Source organism: Lissotriton helveticus, chromosome 2_1 (genome assembly GCF_964261635.1).
Source record: "Lissotriton helveticus chromosome 2_1, aLisHel1.1, whole genome shotgun sequence".
NCBI lineage: Eukaryota > Metazoa > Chordata > Amphibia > Caudata > Salamandridae > Lissotriton > Lissotriton helveticus.
In genome coordinates, this window is record NC_136059.1 from 825,268,934 (window position 1) to 825,283,909 (window position 14,976).

A 14,976-nucleotide genomic window follows, 5' to 3' on the forward strand; every position below is an offset into this window, starting at 1 on the left:
TTTCAACTTATGCGATAATTCTGGAAGTAAATTAAATACAAATGTATCCACAAATAATCGCTGTCCACCCTCCTCATATCTTGCTCATATCTTGACCACTATGGTCAATGAACGTCTCCTCGAAACGAGTAAAGAAATCGGAGACACTCTCATCTTTCTTCTGTTTACACGCAGCTAACTTATCCCAGTTAACCCGTAAGGCTGGCATCATCGTTTTCATTAGAGCTATTATTCTACCAGGCAATTCTGTGATCAAATCATCGGGTTTAGCACCACCTACTTGTGCTGCATCTGCGGCAGTTAAAGCAGCCCAATTACCACCTAAAGCTTGATCGTGGACTTCCCTACGAATCCTAGCCCACAATGCTTGACTACATTTCCCATCAGCAAATCAATATCTGCCAAATTCATGACACACGCATCATCATTTATGACAGTCTGGGACAGCTCTTTATAATACCCAGCAGGATTCTTACGAGGGTCCGGTAAAGACTGTTTAAGCGCCAAAACTTCAGATCGTTTCCAGGGGACATGTACCCATATGCGCTGAAAATGAGCAGGGACACCTGGAACATTGCCTGCCTGTGGAACCACATCTCTCCATATTGGAGGAACTTCTCGCATAGTGTAGTGTTTTATTTTACGCCGAACCGCAGGATCATGTTCGAGAGAAGCTTGAGAGAAAAAGGAAGACCTAAAAGTGACAAGTGTTTGGACGGCCTCCTCAACGTCAGGACCCACAATCAGTCCTTTATCAAATTTAGCCTGTATGTCAAACAAACCCTGAGGAGGTAAATCCAAATCCATATCACCCCATCCTTTAACAAGTATATTACACATAACATTAAAAACATATCTCTGCGTGGGCGAATTCCACTGAAGAAAAGTATCCAGGATATCGCGCACACTACACTCTGGACCACTCATGATACAATCGTGAGCGAGAGAGTTTAACCTAACTTGCTCATCAGAGTCTGGAATTTGACTACGGGATTGCCTTCGAGACAAAATAGGAGTCAAATTAAGAGACCCAAAGAAAGGTGATAAAAGACCAGAAACAGTAACGACTAATCGTCTTCTAGCTGTAGGGGAATCTGACATTAAAACAGGAGACAGTGTATTAAGCACAGCAGGAGAAGAACCAACAGTTGTAAGAGGAACTGACGGTAAAGGAGACTGAGGTACAGAAGTCGGTGGCAAAGGAGGTGGAGGTGGAATTACTGGAAGAGGCAATTGTGGAAGAACCAGAACAACTAGTTGAACAACAGGTTGCTGAACAACAAGTTGTAATGGGGGTGCATTAGCACCTTGTACATAAGGCGGAGGTCATCTCAACAAATGAGACATTAAGGGATCTTCGTCAAGATCTTTATTCTGTGGGGGAGTAGACAACACAGGATAACATCTATCTATTGCCATACGATGCTGTCTTTCTGAGACTTCCATCATCTGATCAGTCTCATTATTCCTGAGCTATTGACCAGCCTGTAAAATCGACATATCTTGCGCTTTCTTATCTCTTTTTGCCTGTTTAATTTCTTTCTGTTTGGCTTCCTTACGCCATAGGCGGAAAGAGTCAAACATTGCCGGCCGGGCTTTTCTCTTAAACAAAATTGCTTCCAGGTTATCTAATATGTCAGGCTCAAAGCTACTATTTTGTGGCCACTGCAGAACCCCATCTTTCTTTGTATATCGGACCCATGTTTCATTAAAAATAATAGGGCCAAGACCATGTTTCGAATAGAGCTCATAAGTGGGAGTTCCAACCGGAGGAATTGGACAAGAGTCCTCTAGCCAGAAATCCCTATTACAGTCAAGACAGCAAAACTTCCTAAACTTACTAAGCCCAGGCATTTCGTAACGAACTGGACTGCTCACGAACTTCAAGGGGGTTTAAGGCAACGATCAGAGCACAAACGTACTTACCCCTTGGCTTCGATTAATGCAAAAGTCGAATAACAAAAACAAGACAAAAGAGTGGGCGCTACCCACAAATACTTAACTAAGTGTTTTCTTACGCCAACAGATGTCCGTCTAACGTCTCGCGATACCAATCATCATCAGAGGGCCAAGGCAGGGCGGCAGTCAGGGCAGCAGTCATCAGCAGCCGTCGGAAAGGAGTAGCCGTGCTGCAAAAACTTTCGGTCCACTTCAACATACAGGGGTCGCTTGACGTGGTTCGCGAATCCTCCAGAATTTTCTTGCGAGGCTCCTCACGACCCTCGGGCTGAACCGCTACCACTGAAGCCGCCCACACGTTGGGCGCCAGTTGGAGAACTTGGCCTTATGGGCCGAGAGGCGCAGGGCACGCCTAATATCTCCGGGTTCACCTGCCTGGTCAGACAGAGTCACGAGACACTCTGTTAGGCGTAGAAAATCGAGTTTATTAGCTGCATCTAAGCACAGTTATCCAAGAAGTACAAAAGTATATTCTTAGGCGACTGCCACTTAATTCCGTGGCGCACAATCTTTTATAGCACACATATTTACAATGTCTACTCCCAAAACATACAAAACTGACAAATAGGAAAAGTTTGAAAATAAGCTATCGATTATCTTGAATACGCCCTTCTTTCAGACCCCATGTTCTCTCCTCCCCTCAAGTTAATCAATGCTAGTGCATGTAATTCAATTTGCAGGTGGCAGGACGTATTTGCGTGTTTCAAAGGATAGTTGTGTAATTGGAGAATACAAGGAGAGAATAGCGAAGGCCAGTCAAACAAGATAAAGTAAAGGAAGAATGGTGGGACGCAAACAGTCAACTAAAACAAGGATCAATCAATCAATCAATCAACAACATTTATATAGCGCACTACTCACCCGGAGGGTCTCAAGGCGCTTGGGGGAGGGGGGTCTGCTACTGCTCGAACAGCCAGGTCTTGAGCTGCTTCCTGAAGGCGAGGTGGTCTTGGGTCAGGCGGAGGTGGGTCGGGAGGGAGTTCCAGGTCTTGGCGGCCAGGAAGGAGAAGGACCTTCCTCCTGTGGTGGTTCTTCGGATGCGGGGGACGGCGTCGAGGGCGAGGCTGGTCGATCGAAGCTGGCGAGTGGGGGTGTAGAAGTTGAGGCGGCTGTTGAGGTATCTTGGGCCTTGGTTGTGCAGGGCTTTGTGTGCGTGGGCGAGGAGACGGAAGGTGATTCTCTTGTTGACCGGGAGCCAGTGCAGGTCTCTCAGGTGTCCGGAGATGTGGCTGTGTCGGGGGATGTCGAGGATGAGTCTTGCTGAGGCGTTCTGGATCCGCTGGAGTCTCTTCTGGAGCTTGGCGGTGGTTCCGGCGTAGAGGGCGTTGCCGTAGTCCAGTCGGCTGGTGACGAGGGCTTGGGTGACCGTCTTCCTGGTCTCGGTGGGGATCCACCGGAAGATCTTACGTAGCATGCGTAGGATGTTGAAGCAAGACGAGGAGACGGCGTTGACTTGTCTGGTCATGGAGAGGGAGGAGTCCAGGATGAATCCCAGGTTGCGTGCGTGGTCTGTTGGTTTGGGTGCGCAGCCCACCAGGAGTCGTCCCAGGCGGAGGGCGAGGAGCCCAGGATGAGAACTTCCGTCTTGTCGGAGTTCAGTTTCAGGCAGCTGTTCATCATCCACTCGACGACATCTTTCATCCCTTCGTGTAGGTTGGTTCTGGCGGTGGCGGGGTCGTTGGTGAGGGAGAGGATCAGCTGGGTGTCGTCGGCGTAGGAGATGATGTTGAGGTTGCGTTGTCGTGCGATGGCCGCCAGGGGGCTCATGTAGACGTTGAAGAGGGTGGGGCTGAGCGATGAGCCTTGAGGGACGCCGCAGATGACTTCGGTGGCTTCTGATCTGAACGGGGGTAGGCGGACTCTGAGTCCTTCCGGCGAGGAAGGAGATGATCCATTCTAGTGCCTTCTCCTGGATTCCGGCGTTGGTGAGGCGCTGCACTAAGGTGCGGTGGCAGACGGTGTCGAATGCCGCGGAGAGGTCCAGGAGGATGAGGGCCGCTGTTTCCCCGTTGTCCAGTAGGGCTCGGATGTCGTCCGTGGCTGCGATGAGGGCGGTCTCGGTGCTGTGGTTGGCCCGGAAGCCAGACTGCGAGAGGTCGAGGGATCCGTTCGTCTCGAGAAAGGCGGCCAGCTGCTTGTTGACGGTCTTCTCGATGACTTTGGCTGGAAACGGGAGGAGCGAGATGGGGCGGTAGTTTTTGAGATCGGTGGGGTCCGCTGATGGTTTCTTCAGTAGAGCGCTGAGTTCGGCGTGCTTCCAGCTCTCTGGGAAGATGGCGGTGTCAAAGGAGGTGTTGATGATGTCCCGCAGATGGGGTGCGATGACAGCTTCAGCTTTGTTGAAGACGTGGTGAGGGCAGGGGTCGGTTGGAGATCCTGAGTGGATGGAATTCATCATATGGATGGTGTCTTCGGTGCTGATCGGGGTCCAGGCGCAGACGGAGGTGGTGGAGGGCGTTGGTGCGGTCGTGGGGAGCGTCAGTTGTGTGCTGAAGCTGTTGTGTATGTCTGCGATCTTGTTGTGGAAGTAGGAGGCGAGGGAGTTGCAGAGGTCTTGAGATGGGGTGATGTCGTTGTTTCCGACGTTGGGGTTGGAGAGCTCTTTGACGATGTTGAAGAGTTCCTTGCTGTTGTGTGCGTTGTTGTCCAGTCGTGCCTTGAATGCAGTTTTCTTGGTGGCGTGGATCAGTTGGTGGTGTTTTCGGGTGGCGAGCTTGAGGGTGGTCATGTTGTCTGGTGTCGGGTCTTTGCGCCATGCTTTCTCGAGGGCTCGGCAGTTCTTCTTGGAGCTCTTTAGTTCGGTGAACCATGATGCTTTCTTGCTGCCGGGTCTGCTGGGAGGGGTCCTCAGTGGGGCGAGGTCGTCTGCGCAGTTGCTGATCCACTTCGTGAGGTTGTTGGCCTGGCTGGGGTTCGCTGAGCTGGTGGGTGGGTGCTGGTTCAGGGATGCGGTGAGCTGGTCGGCTGTGATCTTATTCCAGCTTCTGCGTGCAACCTGTTGCGGGTGGTGGTGGATCGTGGTTCTTCTGAAGCTGAAGTGGACGCAGCTGTGGTCCGTCCAGTGGAGTCCGGTGGCGTGGCTGAAGACGATGTCCTTCCTGGATGAGAAGACGGCGTCAAGTGTGTGGGGGAGGTCACCAGCTGCTTGAGACCGAGGTTGTCCAGCAGGGTGGCGGTGTTGCGGTCGTTGTTGTTCTCCAAGTGGAAGTTGAGGTCCCCGAGGAGGACGTAGTCAGCGGAGGGGAGGGCGTGCGGGCTGATGAAGTCGGCGATGTCTTCGCTGAATTGTGTCCGAGGTCCCGGGGGTCTGTAGATGAGGGTGCCTCTGAGGGTGGTCTTGGGGTCGGTGTGGATCTGGAAGTGCAGGTGTTCAGCGGATGTGAGGGTGTCGTCGGTGTTGGTCGTGATGCGGATGGTGTTCCTGTGGATGATGGCGATGCCTCCTCCCGTCTGGTTGGTGCGGTCCCTCCGGGTGATCTTGTATCCGTCCGGGATGGCGATGGCGATGTCGGGTGCTGAGGAGGCGTTCATCCAGGTTTCCGTGAGGAAGGCAACGTCTGGAGAAGTGGTGTCGAGGATGTTCCAGAGTTCGATGGTGTGTCTGTGGACGGAGCGGGTGTTGAGTAGGATGCACTTCAGGTGGTGGCTGCTGGTGTTCGGCTTGTTGGGTGCTGGTGTGGTGCAGGTCCGGTTGCATGTGAACTTGCACGAGTGGCAGCAGAAGGGTCCGTGGGTGCGTCTTGGGGTGGCTCGGTAGCATCCCGGGGATCGGCCGGTGTTGAGTGCATTGAGTTCGGTGGCGTCGTAGGTCCGGCGGGTGGGCTGGTGTCTTCGGGGGCCAGGGGTCCTGGCACTGGGCGCGGTCCAGGCGCGGACGGGCGCAGACGGGCTTACCTTTGGCGCACCATCGTCGCTCATTCGGTTCTCCAGCTGCGCGGTCGCTCAGGGGGCGTCATAAGTAAGGAGCCGGGAGGGCGGGTCAGCTGGGTGGCGGGAGCGGGGCGGCCAATGGGCAGTAGGGGGGCGGAGTCACCGGGGGTCTGTGGCAGGAAGTAGGTCCGCGGGCGGCTCAGCGGCGGCTGGGTCGCCCGGCTGAAAAACTGCACACAGGTAGGAGGAGGGCAGCAGGAGGGGGAAAGGAAAACCCAGAGGGAAAAGCGAGGCAGCAGATGGGGGGAAAAGAATACCTAGAAGGAGAAAAACGAAGGCAGCAGGTGGGGGCAAGGGATACACAGAGGGAAAAGACGAAGGCAGCAGGAGGGGGAGGAGGGATTAGCACAGGAGCACAGGAGGCAAACGAGGCAGCAGAGCAGCGCACCGGCAGTCAGCAGGCAGGAGCAGCGGTGTGTGGGGGCGACCTCGCCTGAAGCAGGCTCGGCGGTCGCTCCCTACACGCGGTCCCCTTAAGTAAGGAGCCAGGAGGGCGGGTCAGCTGGGTGGCGGGAGCGGGGCGGCCAATGGGCAGTAGGGGGGCGGAGTCGCCGGGGGTCTGTGGCGGGAAGGAGGTCTAGACATGGATTAACAAACTCGGCCAGACCCTGACATCTGTTTCGTAAACAAGGACAGAGGGTTACTTTTTAACAGAAGAGACGCATAGCAGCTGGAAAGGAAAAAACACCATGTTCGCCGTGCTGCCTGAGTAAAGGCAACACAAAATGGCGACTGGACACAAAATGGTGGCTGAATACGAAGCGAAGTCGGAAATCACAGAACCTCAGATCTGGTCTCCGGTGTAATCCAGACTCGACATCAACTCGCTGAAGCTCTGAGCTTTTGCTTAGCATTGAAAGCCTTTCTTCCTTCAATCAAGGAAAAACTGCTTCAAGTATTCAGGTCCAAACACCACGGCCATGTGGTACTGCAACAAACTGGGCGGGGTGGGGACGTAGACCATTTGTCAAGAGGCACTGCGTCTCTGGAAGTGGCTGGTACAGCAGGGCATATCTCTGGTGGTTCAACACCTGGCAGATTCTCTGAAGGTCAGGCAAGATGAACTTAGCCATTGCCGCCTAGCAGATTACAAACTGCGTCTCCATCCAGAGGTGGTGCAAGGTCTCTTTTGGGCAGTGGGAAGAGCCTTGGTTAGATCTGTTCACCTCAGCTGAGAATGCGCAATTTCAGCAGTTTTGCATTAGAGTTTCCAAGGCGGCGCTCGATCACTGACTCTTTTTTGTCTCAAGGAGCTTAGGCCTCCTGTACAACTTTCCGCCAATACCACTCCTGTCCAGAGTGCTCAAGAAGATCAGGGGCAACTGGGCCCAAGTCAATCTTGTTGCTCCGTACTGGGCACAGAAAGTCTGGTATCCTGTGCTTCTCCAACTGAGCATCGCTCCACCCGATAAGGCTGCCCCTTCATGAGGTTCTTCTGTTGCAGCAGCAGAGGAGGATCCTCCATCCAAACCTGTCAACTCTATGCCTTCTTGCATGGAGATTGAACGGCGAAAGTTGATAGCATTCGACCTTCCTCTTAAACTCTATAATTTTATTTTGGCAGCCAGGCATCCCTCTACCAAGACCTTGTGCACCTACTAGTGACACACATTTTGGAAATATTGTACTGAAAGATCTCTTGATACTCTTTCTGCTTCCATCTTGCAAGTCCTTCTCTTTAATTTGACCCCTACCCAGCAGGGCTGTGATCTGGGCACTCTCAAAGTGTACCTTTTGGCCCTGTCTGCCTTTCTGAGGCTACCAGTCCATCTCTCTTTTTATTTATATCCCCTATTGTAAATAGATTTCTTATGGGCTTGTACATATGCTCCCTCCTGCCCCTTTCATCATGCTTCAGTGGCATCTTAATTTGGTTCTCACCTTCCTGATGTGTGCACCGTTCGTACCTCTGCACAACTCCCCTTCTTGCTGCTTACCATCAGCCTTTTTTAGTGGCAATAATGCCTGGCAGGAGGGTGAGTGAATTGCAGATTCTCTCATCCAAGCCTCCTTACCTGACCATCTTCGCACTAGGGCCCTAGTGCGACCATCTTCGCACTAGGGCCTCTTTCTTACCGAAAGTGGGAACACCTTTCCACGTGGGGGAACCGGTCATTTTGCCCACTTTCTATGCTCCTCCACACCCCTCTAAAGATGAGAAGCAACTCCACAGTCTACTTCCAAAAAGTGTTGTCGTTCTACATTGTTTTCACTAAAGAGTTTGGGTGGACAACCAAATTTTCGTGGAGTACGTTAAATCAAAGAAAGGTCATGCTGTGCGGAAGGGGACAGTCTCTCGATGGGTAGTCCCCTGCATCAAAGTTTGCTACGCCCTGCCAAAAAGCAGCCTCCTGAAGGCTTAAGGGCTGATTCCACCAGAGCTCAGGCTGCTACCACGGAATTGGAATGTGGTATTCCAGTCCTCAACATTTATCTGGGAGCAACTTGGCATCCCAGCACATGTTTACCAAACATTACTGCCTGTTCAGTCATGTCCGAGGGATGGCCTTTTTTGCCGCTCTGTCTGGCAGGATTTACTGGTCTAAACTTGTCCGCAGTCCCTCCTCCGGGGATTGTATTGCTTGGGTATTTATTCAAAGATAAGGAATCTGCGGCAAGATGTCTCTATCAGATGGACAAGTTACTTACCTTCGGTATCTCCTTATCTGGTAGAGACATGATCGAGCTGCAGATTCCTTACCGGCCCACCCATTCTCCCTGCACTGCAGACATCTTTTTAGGGTCAGGGCTGACCCTCTTTCAGGGCATTAGTTGTTCTCAAACATACCAGTGTCAGTCCACTTTATGGATCCTCGCTTCTGGCATGGAAAGTTATGATAAAGTAAGTGACATCAGCGTGCCTATGTGGTGCCTTTATAGGTAATTTGGATGTCACAAACGTGGGGACGCTGCCGACTGACCAATGCCACCTACCGGCGCGCAAGGGTAATGCTCAACGAAAAATCTTCCGAATCCAGTCTGAAGCCTGGGAAATTCAAAGGGACGGATTCTGCAGCTAAATAATGTCTCTACCAGATAAGGTAAATAACTTGTCCATTAGGTACATCTCATCTCCTGCTCACCTAGTCCTAGCTAGTGTGCAGAGAAAAATGATGTAGACAGTTGGCTATTTCACCATCACCTGTCATTAGTAGTCTGTTCCCATCTTTCACACCATACAAATGCCTATGGCCCTCTCCACTCTTACTTAGCCATGCTAAACACTTCACTGCCTTAATACTGACATCATACTGTCTGTGTTGTTTACACTGGCCATATGCCTTAGCATCATGTTTCACTGTGGTTAAAGTATCCCCAGTTCTGACTCAGAGATTCTTTATATCACCTTTCCAGAGACAAATATTTTCTTTATGCTAACTTCCCATTGCATTTTCTTTTTCTTACCAATTACTGTGAACACAGTTTATCCTTGGAGAACAGCTTTTGTCCTTTTTATTATTGTTATAGTTCATCTATCACGGAAATGGGATTGCTCAAACCACCACATTATTTCACTCTTACCATTTGCATTGTATTACTAACTTTTTAGGTCTCGGACTAGCGTCCCACGAAGTGGGCGGAGTCCGAGATTTTATGTTGTCTAGTATAGGGGCTTGAACACGCCCCTCTTCTCCATTGGCTGGCCTCGTAAATGCTGGCCAGCCATTGGAGGAGAGGGGCGTCACTCAGTTCATGCCCCGCCTTGACGCGAATCGTGGGCGTTTTTGTCTCTTTTTTAAGCCCCGCCCCTTTTATAGTGATGGGCGTTACACCCCCCTCTCACCGAGGTCCCAGTCCATTCCTCCTGTAATGTACCCTTTGCTACCTCTTGTATTTTCTTTGCTCACAATTGTCACTTTTGCCTAATGTAACTTAAAGTCTGCTTTTGTAACTGCTCACTCGTCTCATGGATCATCTTTGTTCCTATTGTGAAGCGCTGTGACGCACCGCCTGCAGTGACCTGAAGGGGCCGCCGCGCTGCCCATGGCGACCCGGAAGTGCTTCTCTCCAGCACCCGGATCCAGACCTCTCGTGTATTTCTGCTGCTCGCCGGGTTGTGGGACGAGTGCATCATTCTCAGCTGAGCCTGGGTGCACTAGGGAGCCGTGATTGGTCCGGGGAGAGCATGGAATGCTTCAGTGTACCATAGTACACCCAAGATTGCGCATCTTTTTGCTTCTGGGCGCTGCAGCAGCAGTGACAGCGGCCCGATTCTCCGCTCAGATAATTCATTTTAGTTTATCAATGTGCCTTCCCTCTATTGCCCTCCCCTCGGTCCCTCTCCCCACCCCTCCTCCCCTGACGTCACGACCCCTGCTCGCGCCGAGCCTCCTCACTTCTCTCCCTGCCTCACGCGGTGAAGATGTCTCGGCTCGCGCTCTGCTCCCGCCTCCCCCTCCTCCTGCTCCTGTGTCAGGGTTTGTAAGATCTCCAAACGGTACAAAAGGTTTCTCTCCAATATGTTACAAAATAGAGGAAAGAACTTCATAAAACAGTCCAGGGAGTTGGACATGCATCCTTTAAATGAAAAACAGGCGCAGTGCTGCTCACCCAGACCTATACACAAAATCATTTCAGTTTGCACGTGCACATCGCATATTTTAAATATTTTGTTCTAGGAGAAACCTTCGTCTAAATCGCAGCACCACTCAACATCCAATAGGCGATGCTGGATCCGTTGCCATGACCCAGTGCAGGGGTGAATTTTGCTGTTTGCAGATCCTATTTAATGTGACTGGGTTGACTGTGTTGACTGGGGAATAGTTTTGGCACGCTTGCATAGCTCTCTTTCATTCGTATGTGTACGCTAGAATAACTCCTTTGTGTTCTCATTAACACGCCCGTGTTTACATGACGAATTGTGATAACTATTATTAAAATAAAGTCGCAGTAAATACGCGTGGTAAAATGCACGCAGATATGTCTTTTGATGCCATTATGTACTTCGATGTAAAAAAAACCGCATTACACTGGAAAGGAGTCCTCATTATAAGGCGTGGGCTGGCACTCACTCACAATAAGTCTTAAAATATGAGAAACTATTCAGTCGATCATACAATGCAATGAAAGGACTGACTGCTATCTAGAAATGCACCCACAGGTATTCTCCGTCAGGTATGTAGTAACCAATTTCGAAAAAATTGAAAATATGTGTGAATAATGGATTTTTGTGCACATGGGCCAGTCCGTGAAGTTTAGTTATTTACTTGGGCGGTTCACATTTCTTTTTTAAGGGTGCAGAGTGAAGCCCTTTTGGTACGTGTTGGTGACATTTCACAACTTCGCTTCATGTAAATATCTGTCAGTCCCTGCCCTAGTGCTTCTCTCAAAAACTCTGAAACGTGGAACGCTTGTGAGTAACGGTAATATTTATAAGCAGCCTGAATGGTTGGGGTCAGGTGGCATTCATTCCCTCAACTTAAGACAGGTCGACCGGGAGGCGAGAAACAAGCAGCAAAAAGTGAGCACATGTGCTGCAGGCTGCTGGGGAGCAGCGCCTTCCGCTCATTGGCGCAGCTCTATAGCAGGAGTCTGCGAGTCCCTGGTTTGATTCTGCTCATGGCTGAAGTTTATCTGGAAGATGGGACTGCGGTCTGCTGACTGAGAGCAGAACCCCTTCACGCTGTACCCCCTCAGCTGGCAGCCCCACATCTGTTCAGACATTAGCCTGCATATTGTAGCTTCAGGTGGGGGATTGCACAGTACGACCGAAGGCCTGTTTATTCTCCTCAGCGGGGAAGCAAAAGCAGTGCTGTGTATTAACCCTTTGTCTTGCCGCCCACCTCAAGGCACGCTCTGGAAGGTTTCTTTACGCACAGCACGAGCCGGCATGAGGGTCCCAGACGTTCTAATACAGGCAGGCCTATCATTCTATCCTTGTGGTTATTATGGGCACCACAAGTAGAACTGTCTGCGCAGATTGAATGTTGGCTGCTATTTGCATGAAAGGGTTATTGAAACAAGCATTTGCAGTGCAGTAGGTCTCGCATTTACGCAAGTTTAAGCTATTGGCATTGTAAATGAAAATGCCTTTTTTTGTTTGTTTTTAAAACATAAATAAAAGGCATTGTCATTTACAATGCCAATAGCTTAAACTTGTTTTCTTTTGGGGGGGTAGAGGAAGCGAGTGTCAAGCGGCCCCGCCCTAGTTTACGACGGCGGAGAACTGTGCAGACGCGGAGGGGGGGACAGCGTGACATGTCCAGCATGAATCCTGAATAGTGAGTATTCGGTGAGGGTGGGGGCAGAATAGTTGGGGCATAAAGGGCGCATGAGGACGGTAGGCAATCGGAGAGGGGAGCGAACATTTTGTAAATGTCCTACAAGTAGTGATTATAGAGCTTACAGGTAGGTAGGTTTGCCCCTAGGAACTGAGCTGACACCGACACCCCCTCCCCCTTAATTACAAGAAAAGAAGCATCAGCAGGCCCTGTGCACCTGTTGAAGCTGGAAATTTGGTGTTTTACATCTAACTGGTTGGCTCGCGACAGGTAAGTGGATGTTGTAAGGTGCTTACACATGTCCTATTAACAGGGCAAATGTTTATCTTCGATTTAATAAGTTGCAGGTGTAGTCTTGCCAGTTACTGCCAGCTAAATCATGCTGTCCATTTGTTCAGTGTGAGTTTTCTTTACGGTGGTACAGGTTGATTGTATCAATGCACAGTAATGGAAATCTGCGTCCCAGATTTGTTCCAGTCGCCTGCTTGTTGAAGTACGTGCCAGTACCATGTATATGAATTCACTGAGCTATCACACTCGTGGGTATTCCCTTGGTGACTCGAGTGATCGGTGTTCCTACCTAATGTTCCCAAGTTCTGTCTCCGAACAGACACTTACTAGGCCAGCTACCATTCCTAACTTTCTACTTATCACTCAGCTCTTTTTACTATCTTGCAATTAGAACGTCATTGAAGGTAAAATTACGCATTTAGCTTGTTGCCATTTGCAAATTCTTGTTGAAGGTCTTGTCAGTATCGAGTCCAAGTTGTCATGTGTCAGCTGATTTCTCCCCCCGCCCCCCTGCCCCTCCCCCCCCCCTGCCCCCACCCCCCTGCCCCTCCCCCCCCCCGCCCCCACACAGTTTCCATGACCTGGAAAGCAACACTGCTTATGCTAGAGAGTTTATTTGCTTTCCACGGTGTTTATAGCAAAACCCGAGAAATTATTTTTATCTAATTGTGGTTGGATGGTGATTTTTTTGATGAAGTGACTGGCCTTTGGTACTTTTAAAAGTAGTGAACTGGAAATGAAAACGGAAACGAGTAGTCTTTCGAGCTCTTTGTGGCTTTTGGTTACAATTGGAGAGTGAAAAGACAAAGAGCAACCTCAAACAAATATGTAAGGGTTAAGTAGAAGGGAAAGAAAGGTGGAAACACAACACAAATAGAGAGATGTTTAAGAACCCTCACTCACCAACCTAGTGGTGACATGCTTCATCACTGGGTTGAAGCATGTCACCACTAGGTTGGTGAGTGAGGGTTCTTAAACATCTCTCTATTTGTGTTGTGTTTCCACCTTTCTTTCCCTTCTACTTAACCCTTACATATTTGTTTGAGGTTGCTCTTTGTCTTTTCACTCTCCTGTTGTTTAAAAATAATTTAGTAGGGGTAAGAGAGTGAATAGTCATACCCTTACTCTCCTGTTGATTGTTTGTGCTTTTGGTTACAAACCTGAATAGTTGCAGATAAGTGAAGTTAGCGCAGATATTGAAAAGTTGGTTAGCAGTCGCTCCCTTATATGTTAAAGATTCTGGCTGCTTCGCGTTTTCGACTAGTGTGCCCAATTCAACGTCTGTGTTAGTTTTGAAGTTGTGATTAATATCCCCTGTAAACTGTGTTGAACTTTAACTGCCCTACGTGTGATTTAGTGTGGAACTTTGTAGTAGATATAATTCGAGCTTCATATCTGCTGAGTAGCGCTGTTGACTCTGACGTAGTGTGTTTTTTCTGTGTGTGTGTTTTTCTCTGTGTGTGTGTGTGGCTCTGTGTGTGTGTGGCTCTGTGTGTGTGGGGTTGTGTGTGTGTGGGGTTGTGTGTGTGTGTGGGGTTGTGTGTGTGTGTGTGTGGGGTTGTGTGTGTGTGCAAATGCAATAGGTCTCGCATTTGCAAGAGATTAAGCTATTGGCATTGTAAATGACAATGCCATTTATCTGTTTTCAAAACCAACACATAAATAAAAATGTTGTTGTTTACAATGCCAATAGATCTAACTTTTGCAAAGGCGAGACCGTTGCATTGTAAATGCTTGTTATCTAAAGGTACTAAATATTTTTAATGAGTGTTAAGAAGAACTTCTCAGCTGTTCAAACTGAACTATTGACAGAAGTAGCTTTTAATTCCATATTCCAACTATTTCAGTCTAGAGCATATTTCTGTTATGGCACTCTTGCGTGGCCATGAACTCCCATCTTTCATTTTGTGGTTCATTACTCTTTTGTTCACTACATATCTCTCGTCAATCAAAGTTCAGTTTTCTAAACTGAAATTGTAATCATTGTGTGGTAAGGAGGTCCACGCAGGAAGGATGTAGTTTAATATATTTTATTGAAGTAGGTTACATGTAGATGAGTTGTAGTGAATCTGGTTGTTAAGTTCTGTAAAGCAGCCCCACCAGAAGCAGCCTGCCTCCTGCTCAGCCTATTCTCAACTGTTAGAATTCACCTCACAGGCACCCAACCTTCCAATACTCATCATCACTCCAACATTCCATGCAGCACACAGCACATTCACACCGGCTGAGCAGGTGGTGAAAATGGCAGATAGGATACTACACATTCCTGCACAGAAATGTCTAAAACTGAAGTGTTTTGCTATCATCGCGTTAATATATGGGGTGTCTTTTATTCAAGGTATAGGCAAGCCTCTGCATCTCCGAGGTTGCTATGGTGTTTCAACTCTAATCATATTCAGTGTGTTTTTGAAAATTATATTTCTTAAGTACCCACCATCCTTTTTAGAAAGAACATATCTTGCGTTTTAATTTGAATAATAAAAGCTGCCCGTTTGTTTATTCAGTGGGTAGTCTGTTCAAAGGTCTCCTGTCATTTGAATCGGTGTTGCGAATATGATAATTTACTGAGCTACGG

At 49.2% G+C, this 14,976-nt stretch overlaps 1 protein-coding gene across 4 annotated transcripts in view; it reads left to right on the forward strand.

The window, feature by feature from the left end:
• DMXL1 (Dmx like 1) overlaps positions 1-14,976 on the forward strand; it is a 2,287,446-nt gene that overhangs the window by 1,322,754 nt on the left and 949,716 nt on the right. The gene's annotated exons all lie outside the window — the stretch shown is intronic.